Source organism: Mustela nivalis (assembly GCF_964662115.1).
Source record: "Mustela nivalis genome assembly, chromosome: 6".
In the NCBI taxonomy this organism is placed as follows: Eukaryota; Metazoa; Chordata; class Mammalia; order Carnivora; family Mustelidae; genus Mustela; species Mustela nivalis.
In genome coordinates, this window is record NC_139025.1 from 63,033,649 (window position 1) to 63,042,685 (window position 9,037).

Below are 9,037 nucleotides of genomic sequence, written 5' to 3' on the forward strand. Positions count from 1 at the left end.
AGAACAGCTTCAGATAGGACAGAGTACATCCCTCCTTTGGAACAATTTTGAAACACTTCAGTAAGAGAGAAAGAAAGAACGTTGTTCACCAGGAATTTTATACGCCATTGAATTGTAATCAAGTTTTTCCCGTGGTTCTTAATGTCATGAGGGTGCTTGTGACAAGATTCTGAAGGAATGTCGTATCATTCCAATAGTATGTCTTGTATCTTTCACTTGAGACATTATTTTGACTTGCCCAAAGATCTGACCTCTTGGGCCTTGCTTATTCCTTTCAGACAAAAGTCCTATAAGCGAATAAACTAAATAACAAATCAATTTTTAATGCACTGATTTTTCTCAGGGTGGACTCTGAGCCCTGGAAGGTTGAACCTAGAAAATAAAACTGTAATAGCGTCTGCTTTTTGCTTTTCTCTTTGACAGCCCACTTAGGGGAGGACTCAGCCCCGACAAAGAAACATTATTTGGCAAATAATCTGATCAATTTTCTTTATATTCCTGGCAATGAAATGTTAAGAGCCCACCTCAGTGTTACGTCACCTAAAAAGTGCAGAGTCCTTGGCAGGAGATTCAATTTTGAACCAAAGATCCAATTTCATGGAAATAAAAAGTCTTACCTAAGTGCATTAAATAGATCTTTAGTAGAGTAGTTAATACCAATTAAATGCTGGGCTGTCTGAATCATGAATTACCCATTCAGACATGATTTTGTTTTTCTCCTTTAAATAACTCAGGTTTTTTTCGAGGCTGGGTCATCCTCATTTCTTTGGGCCATTCAATCCTGAAATTTCCTGTGTTTCAGAGACCAATGATGGGAAATGCCATGCTGGCTCAGCAGCTTGTATTAAAGAGGAATTTGGACATGTCAGGTACTTTCATATTTGATTAACTACAAGGACTAGCCCAAAGGATGTTCTTGGTCATGTTACTTTTTATTTATTTATTTTTTTAAAGATTTTATTTATTTCTTTGACAGAGAGAGATTACAAGTAGGCAGAGAGGCAGGCAGAGAGAGAGGAGGAAGCAGGCTCCCTGATGAGCAGAGAGCCCGATGTGAGACTTGATCCCAGGACCCCGAGATCACAACCTGAGCCGAATTCAGCGGCTTAATCCACTGAGCCACCCAGGCGCCCCTTGGTCATGTTATTTTAAGTAAAAAGAATATAAGACTGACCTAGCTTCAGTCTTGAATCCTTTGAATGACACGAAAAGAATACGGCTGGTCAGTGAAGTGGGTTAGAGACTTGTCAAAACAGTAGAGAGAAATAGTTTTTCTCAAAACAAAGCTGGTTATAGTTGAGCTCTTTTGGGTCATATATGCTGGTTTGTATTCAAGAACCAATCTACTCTCAGACCCACTCCACTCCCATCTGAATGTGATTTTTTAAAGTATGTTTCTGTTTCTCCACGTTGATAGGTTAGGTCCTCAGAGAGGCTGCGTTTACTAAGGCCTGTCTTTATCCTTGCAAGTCCAGGGTCAGAGGTCAAGGATTCTCCGCAGAGAACAACTGGTAAAATGACACCCCTGCCCCCAAGAATACCTCTATGCCAGGCCTGTGCTTCCGGCTGTCACGGGTTTATTCTCTGCAGCTGCTGTGACACAGCTCTTCTCTCCACACGAGGACATGTTCTCAGAATAGTGAGGTGGCTCGTCTGAGATGACAGGGTAACAGAGCAGCACCCAGGATTTGACTTGGGACTTGCAGGTTCCTCAGTGCCTGAGGTCTTTGGTGGTCTCCACTTCCTGTGGAGGAGAGGCCAGACAGAAGAGTAGGATTAAGTGGATTTGAGAGAAGGGGAGATTAATGCTTGGATTCTTACATAATGTTTTGGTTATCCGCAGGGGTCTGCTGCCCAGCCTCCTAAAGGAATGTCAGTTATTCAGTGTAAAGAACAGGAGCAGAAATTCCTTGACTGGCAATGGGATATTTTCCTCCTGCCTCTCAGGATTTGGACGAACTTTGGGTCTGTGTCCAATATTGGCCTGTCAGGCTCAGGCTTGACAGGATCAGGGTGGGGCCACCGGAAGGGAAAACAGTTTGGATTTCCTGGGCACCATTTGGAGGCCTCCCAGCAGACCATGGTTCCTCATCAGGATGTCTGGGCAGTGTGCAAAGTGCTCCCGCCTCTTGTCCCTGCTTTGATGCACTCTTGGGGAGGAAAGCGGATTTTTCTTTTTGATGCACCTACCTTCCCAATTTGGGGTTGAGGTCAGGCTGAGATGTCAGCGTAGTTCTGTTACTGATGATTCTCCATCTGATAAGTAGAAACTAAGGGAGAAGGGGTGCCTCAGTGGCTTGTTGGTTAAGCATCTGTCTTGGGCTCAGGTCATGATCGCAGTGTCCTGAAATTGAGCCCCACATCAGGCTCAGTGGGGAGCCTGCTGCTTCCCCTCCCAGTCCCCCTGCTGTGTTCCCTCTCTCTCACTATCTCTCTGTGTCAAATAAATGAAATCTTAAAAGAAAAAAAAAAAAAGAAACTGAGGGAGAAAACCAAAAAGACCTTCGCATCTTCAGCAATACTTTCATCACCTCTCAGTGACATCGAGTGGGGATTTAGAAACATTTTTAATTCTCAAAGGCACTTGGGCAGTCTCCGCCTAATCTTTTTAAGGTGGCTTGTAAGAGGCTGTCATTTTAATTTCTTTAACACAGCTCTTTTGCTTACTTAAATGTTCTGAGTGACGAAAAAGCACCAGATTTCTTTCTTGAATCCTGTTTGTTTGACCTTTGATAAACTTCGCACTTAGAAAAGTCAGCTTTTTTTTGGAAGTGGTTGCTGCTCATGCTCCCGAATGCTGAGATTTTTCAGCAAATTTACAAAGACCATTTTGTGATTCTTTTTTTTAAAGCTAGAGAAGGAGCTCAGAGAGTGGCCATTGGGTTTTATTGTCACGATTTCTCGTCGCAGATTTAAGAGCAGTTGTGGAATGAAAATTCATAATTTCAGGAGTGGATAAACACTAGGTCATTAAAAATTAATTTAGCAAGTAGTCTGTTTTGTGCCTTTTTTTTTTTTTTTTTTTTTTTTTTTTTTGAGGGAAAACAGCATCACCCTTATGACAGATGCCTGGCGGGTCTAGAGGCAGGAGGTGACTTGGGATGAAGAAACGGAAGGAGCATTTTATGGATAATTTGTGAGGTTCAAGGCAAATGGGAGTTAAAAGGGAACAGGAGCTGGTGTGGTCAGCCCCTTGCCATGGGAGCTTTGGGAGTAACCCAAATTCCTGTCAGGTGTCCCATAAGCTGTGGGTGGTGGTGGGGAGGTGGGCAGCTGTTCCCTGTGTCCAAGGGCTGGGCCAGGATGAAGGAAGTGGTAGCAAGCAGCTGGGGAAGACATAAGCACTTGCCAACTTTTGAATCTTGAAAAATTCACTGGGGACAAGGTTACCTGCCATAAAAATGCTGGTAAGTAGGAATTCCCCAAGAACATTTTCCATAGACCTTTTATTTTTTTTCTGAAAAGATAATTAAAGCACATGGCGGTGCGGCGGGGGAAGGGAAGGGGTTAAAGCAATTGATTTGAAAAAAGTATAGAGGGGGAATAAAATCTATCTCAGCCTGAGAAACGGTCCATTACCCCTTGAGGGTTCCTGGCCTGTCCTGGAGTGTCAGCACCTCCAGAAAGGCCCTCCTCTGGCAGAGTTGGCACGTTCCCTTGGTCATTTCCTCCTATTTTTATGCTTATTCATCCTGTGGCCTGTGTTCTCTTTGACATGCCTATTTTTTTTTCCCACCCTCCTGCGGGGAGAGATAACATTCTCCCGACTTAATTCTCATCTGATAAGTTTTATTTTTAACCAACCTCTACATCCTTTCTTCTTTGCTTCTTATTTTCCTGAGCCCACGTGCGCCTTGGCCTTCCCCAGCTTTCTCAGAAGGTGTGAGCACATCTGGTGACAACGGACGGTACTGGGCTGGTGGGTGTCCCCATCTTGGAGCAGGCACTCAGGGTGCTGGGAACCTGGCTTAGCTTCCAAGGGGAGGGAAACTTTCTCCTCTGCACATGTTCTTGTTTTTAACTGGGCAATTCACTCTTAACCTCCTGCTTCCCTTCTGGGCTGTCTGTAAGTTTCCTTTGTCAATACATTTCTGTTATCTTGATGAAGGAAACACGCTTTAAAACAAAACAAAACAAAACAAGATAGCTGTGACTTGCCGTGATTAGCATGGACTGTCTTCCTGGCCGCCACTTAAGGCTCCTACCGTGTGACAAAGCCATGACTGGACATGATGTTTCTTGGATTGAGATGAATGAAAGCAGCCAGTGTCCACCCAACCGAAGGGAGAAGTTTCTCTTCTGGTTGGCTTTGTTGGCTACTTGACCTCTGACTGAGGCTTTCCCAGACAAAGATGCTAAGAGTAAACGGATCTCAGTTATGGAAGTATATATGCCTTCTTTATTTTTCCTTTTAGCTTTTAACCTGCCCCTCCCGCCTCCCCAAATATGACTGAATATGATTATGGCTGAAAAATTTTCCAAACATCATCACCAGGGTGAAGAGGAACCTTTTAACCTGGAGAGGGGAATGGGCTCTGCAGCTACTGTGACTGCATTCCCCAGAGAGGGCTGTGCCTGGGAATGCCGCTCAAGACTTGAACTTCATGGCCTCCAACTGCATTCTGTTCTCGGTAGACCAGTTGTCTCTCAAGTATCACGTAGCGCTGTCATGCATTTTATCTATAGTTTTGCATTTCCTATAACACCATCAAAGCCCTGGAAATGAAAGCTAAAATAAAAACGATCTGTGATACAGTTATATAATTTAACAGGATGGAAGACAATTATTAGAGGATCCAAGAATAGGGCTAATATAATGTAAACACTTTATCCTGTGTACCAAGCAGGGTCTTGGGGGAAACAGATGACCCCTACGAACTGAGATAATTGGAGAGGAGTTAAGTGAAGGGACTTTTTTCCAATGTGGGGAGGGTGTAGGGAAACCATAAGAGAGTAAAGTACCCAAGTCTATCTCAGCAGGTGGGCTCACCCCAGGCATGAAGGGGTGTGGGAAGTGGGAAGGCAGGGCAAGAAAGTGGTATACAGAATCAGAGGCAGGGCTGGAGAAGATCCCTGGCAGGAGCTGGGATCTTTGCTGGAGGAACCCAACTGGCTCATGGGATCCTGCAAGAAGGGAGCAAGGGGAATAAAAACCCCACCCTCCTGCTTTTTCCTCTTCAGACCTGCTGGAGCACACCCTTGGCTCAACGCATCTAGAAGTCACCTATCACCCAAGTCCACTGACAGAGACACAGGTCAGGCTCCTGAGGCCCAGGACAGGACATAAGGGTGAAGAGTTAGGCAGGGCAAAAAGAAATCAGCACAAATGGCCTTCAGAATTCTACACAATCTAGCCCCTGGCTATCTCCCTGTCTTATAGCCTCTCTCTTGCTACTTTTTTCTTTGTTTGCTATGTGTCTGCAAGACTAACATTGTCCTGATCTTCAAACAAATCAGGTTTGTCCCTGCCTCAGGACCTTTGCACTTGTTTCCTCTGCCTAGAGAATTCTTGTCCTACCACTATGCCTGGATACTGATCATCTCAGCTCCATAAAGAGGATTTCTCAGCCTCCCATTTCACCCTCCAGTCATATTCTATTTCACTATCCACTTCTATTTTTACATTTAAGAGAATAAAAAAAGTTTTATTTTGAAATGTTGTCAACATTTATTCTGTAAGTGACATTGTTTGCAACTGTTTGAACTCAAAATGAAATACTTAGATATTAGCTTAAAAATATGCAAGGGTTACCTATTTTTTATATATATATAAGTTTCTTTTGGGTCTGTGCAAAACTGGACATCACTGGTAGAGCTCAACAGGGATCATGTGAAGGAGTGAGCGGTCCTCCTCTATGAGAGACAGCATGCCTCTGCTTTTCACCAGGGCCACTAATACTGTACGTCTTTTTGCCACAATCTCCCCCAAGAGCTTCGATGAGATTCTCTCCCTGCTCTGAAGGCCATACCCTGCCTCATTTGAACTCATGTGGATACAGAGCAACCAAATTTTGAAGTGACTACTTGAGTTCCACCTAAGGATTTGGTCTGGCCACCAGACCAGGGAGATTTTCCCTGTGTTTCTGAAGGGTCCCACCCTCACTCCTTTCAGGCACCATGGAAAGTGGGGTGTGCTGGAAGGGCGGAGTCTAGTTGGGAGAAATGTGAAGACTGTCTCACACTTGCTAATTTATGGTAAGCTCTTGCAGCATGACCTCATTTAGGGAGGTGTGAAGCTATTGTGGATGGCCTCCTTTCAAGTGCCCTGATCCCTGGTCCCACCTTAAGCTGGAGGCCAGTACACATTTGCCAGCATCTGACCAGGCAGACCTTCATTCCCAATGAAGTGGGGCCTCTGCCATGCGATTGCTGGGTGTTCTCATAATCGCCCCTACTTTTGAGGGTAGATTCATCAGTTTTGGTTTGGAGGCCAAGATTTTGCTCTGAGCTCTGTGACTAACTAACTGATGGACCCCTTGCTCACCTGCTGTCACAGTGTTGAAATTCAAGAGGAAATGTCATGGACATCTAAGAACAGGCCAACAGAAGAGGACTCCTTGGACTTGTTCTGGAAGCCTAGAAAGCAGTCACGGACTAAGGAAACCCTCAAGGCTGCTATCCCCCTCAGTTTCTCTCTTCTGCCCTCCTTCTCTTGGCTGGACAATTTCTTCCAGACCATGATAGCCTAGCTAACTGCCATTCTAGCTGCCTCCAGTTTTCCAATTTTCCAGAAAAATATGATTTTCAGAGCTCACCTTTTTGGGCCAGACCAGAAGCCTGGACTGACCATCCCACGGTCAGGTGTCTGCCAGTGCTGTGGCTGTGTTCCCTATGAGGCTGTTTCTTCTGAAAGAGGATGTGGGCAGTGTGGGCCCTTCCAGATAGCATAGGATCACTGACATTCCCTCTTTCTTTTCTTTTCTTTTTCTTTTTTTTTTATTTAAAGCAGAAAAGAAGTCATTGCAATCATTGTCACTTAAGAGGTGAAAGCTAGATTTTAATACACATCTACTTAGATGATGGTACATTGCCTATTTGTTGTTCACATGTGCTCTGATCTGTGAATCAGATTCACGGCTCTCCGTATCTGGGGTCTGAGAGATGCAGAAAATAGGTTGCAGTGGGGGAAAGCAGAGCAGATAGGGATTGGGCTCCAGGGAACGGAGGGAGGAATGCAGGGGATGGGCGATGGCAAGCACTTGTTTTCATTTCACACCATTTCCGGAGGTGGGCTCTGCCTTGTCCCTCCCTGGACTCGGTGGTAAAATGGAATGAGCGGATGGATGAGACATACCAGACCCTGGCTGAGAACTTAGAGCCACACAAATTAGATCGCGTTTCTTAAACCCACATCGGAGTCTGGTCTTGGGAGTGAAACATGTGCTCCAGAGAATAACTACATCACGGTCATTTCTTTCTCTATTAGATTATGACCAGCTGCTTCTAAAACAAACAAACAAACAAACAAACAAAACAAAAAAAAAAAAAAGAAGAAGAAGAAGAAGAAGAAGAAGAAGAAGAAGAAGAAGAAGAAGACTCTATATTAGACTCAGAAGGACCTATAGGATCCAATTCGTATTTTTCCTTAAGTCTGAGCCGTGTGTTTCTCTTGCATCCATCAGGGCGCTGCCAGTTAGAAATCATCATAAAGCAGAGAGCTTGAGGCTGCGTCAGTCACGCCCACCATCTCCAAGGAGAGGCATTAGTGACAGCTAACCACCTGGAAGTGCTCCTTCGCCCAAACAGCCAGGCTGGTGCTTAGAGGCGTTCTTAGAGGTCAGGGGTTCCTCCCTCAGCAGCTTAAAGTTTCTCCGGCTCCTCCGGGTTGCAGGTCGCATGCTTTTTCTCCCTTGCAAAGTCACTGTCGCCACCCTTGAACCAGACTCTGCGTCCGCTACCGCAGGGTCGGAAGGGTGGTGACACAGTTGCTGACTGGCCCCGTGAGCCTGCGCCGCTGTCGTGCTTTCAAGCTTGGAGCGAGTTGGGCTCTAAGATAAGGGAAGAGCCCTCTGGCTGCACGGGTGGGACGCCCAGTTTCAATGTTGTTGGGGGAAATGCCTTTTTTCGGGTGATGAGCAGCGTACACCCGCAGGGGAAGCTGCAGGCAGCCAGATGCGACCATGGGCGCCATGTGTCTGTGAGATGTTGGCGATTTTCCTGGGTGCTGAGACGGAGCCCAGGAGGCTGGGGTGTGATGTCGTGGTCATTGCCGATACTTCACAGCAGCCCAGCAGATAGCGGGGAGGCCACATGGCATCGTGGAAACGACGTGGACTTCGGAGCCAGGCATGATTTCGAATTCCTGATTAGCAGTCTGTAAACGTGCAATCTCTGCAAGGTACCTAACCTCTGTATGCTTCAGTTTTTTCCTCAGTAACTTTCCCCCCATTCCTGCTGATGATAACTCACTTACAAAGTATTTCCTGTCCCTGTGAACCTGGGCTCAGAGAGCTCTGAGCTGTTAGTGCCCGACGGCCACAGGCTTCCTCCAGGAGGCACAGTGATAGTGCTCTTTAATTTGGACATTGAGAGAGCCACCTGGCTGTCCTGGCTTCAGGACTCCTACCTGGTACATGGGCAACCGTGAATGACAACAACATGACCCACTGTTAACTGGAGCAATTGATTAAGCTATCAGGGGAGTTTCCTTGCCCAAGGAGGATGCCGAGAACCATGGATGACAGACATCTAGGGCTCTGCCTGGGTTCTGTCCTGGGACCACTAGGTCCATAATACAGGTTGGCTCTGCACTCTTCAGGCAGCACTGCCCAGGGCTAACCCCACCGGGAATGAGAGGTTTGGTTACTGAGCCAGGTCAAGAGCCCTGGGACAGCAATAGAGTTGGGTGAAGGAAAAGGGGCTTCATGGAGAGTGAATAAGTTAGTTACCAATTTACTGTCTCCAAATGTACTCTTCTCTGTAGGGAGAGTGGAATTCTGCAAGACCTTTTTCCTTTGCCAGTCGGCACAATGCCAACTTTTGTCGGTAGAGGGTGCTATAGGGACGTTGCAGGAGGCAGGGGCACCTTCCCATTGGG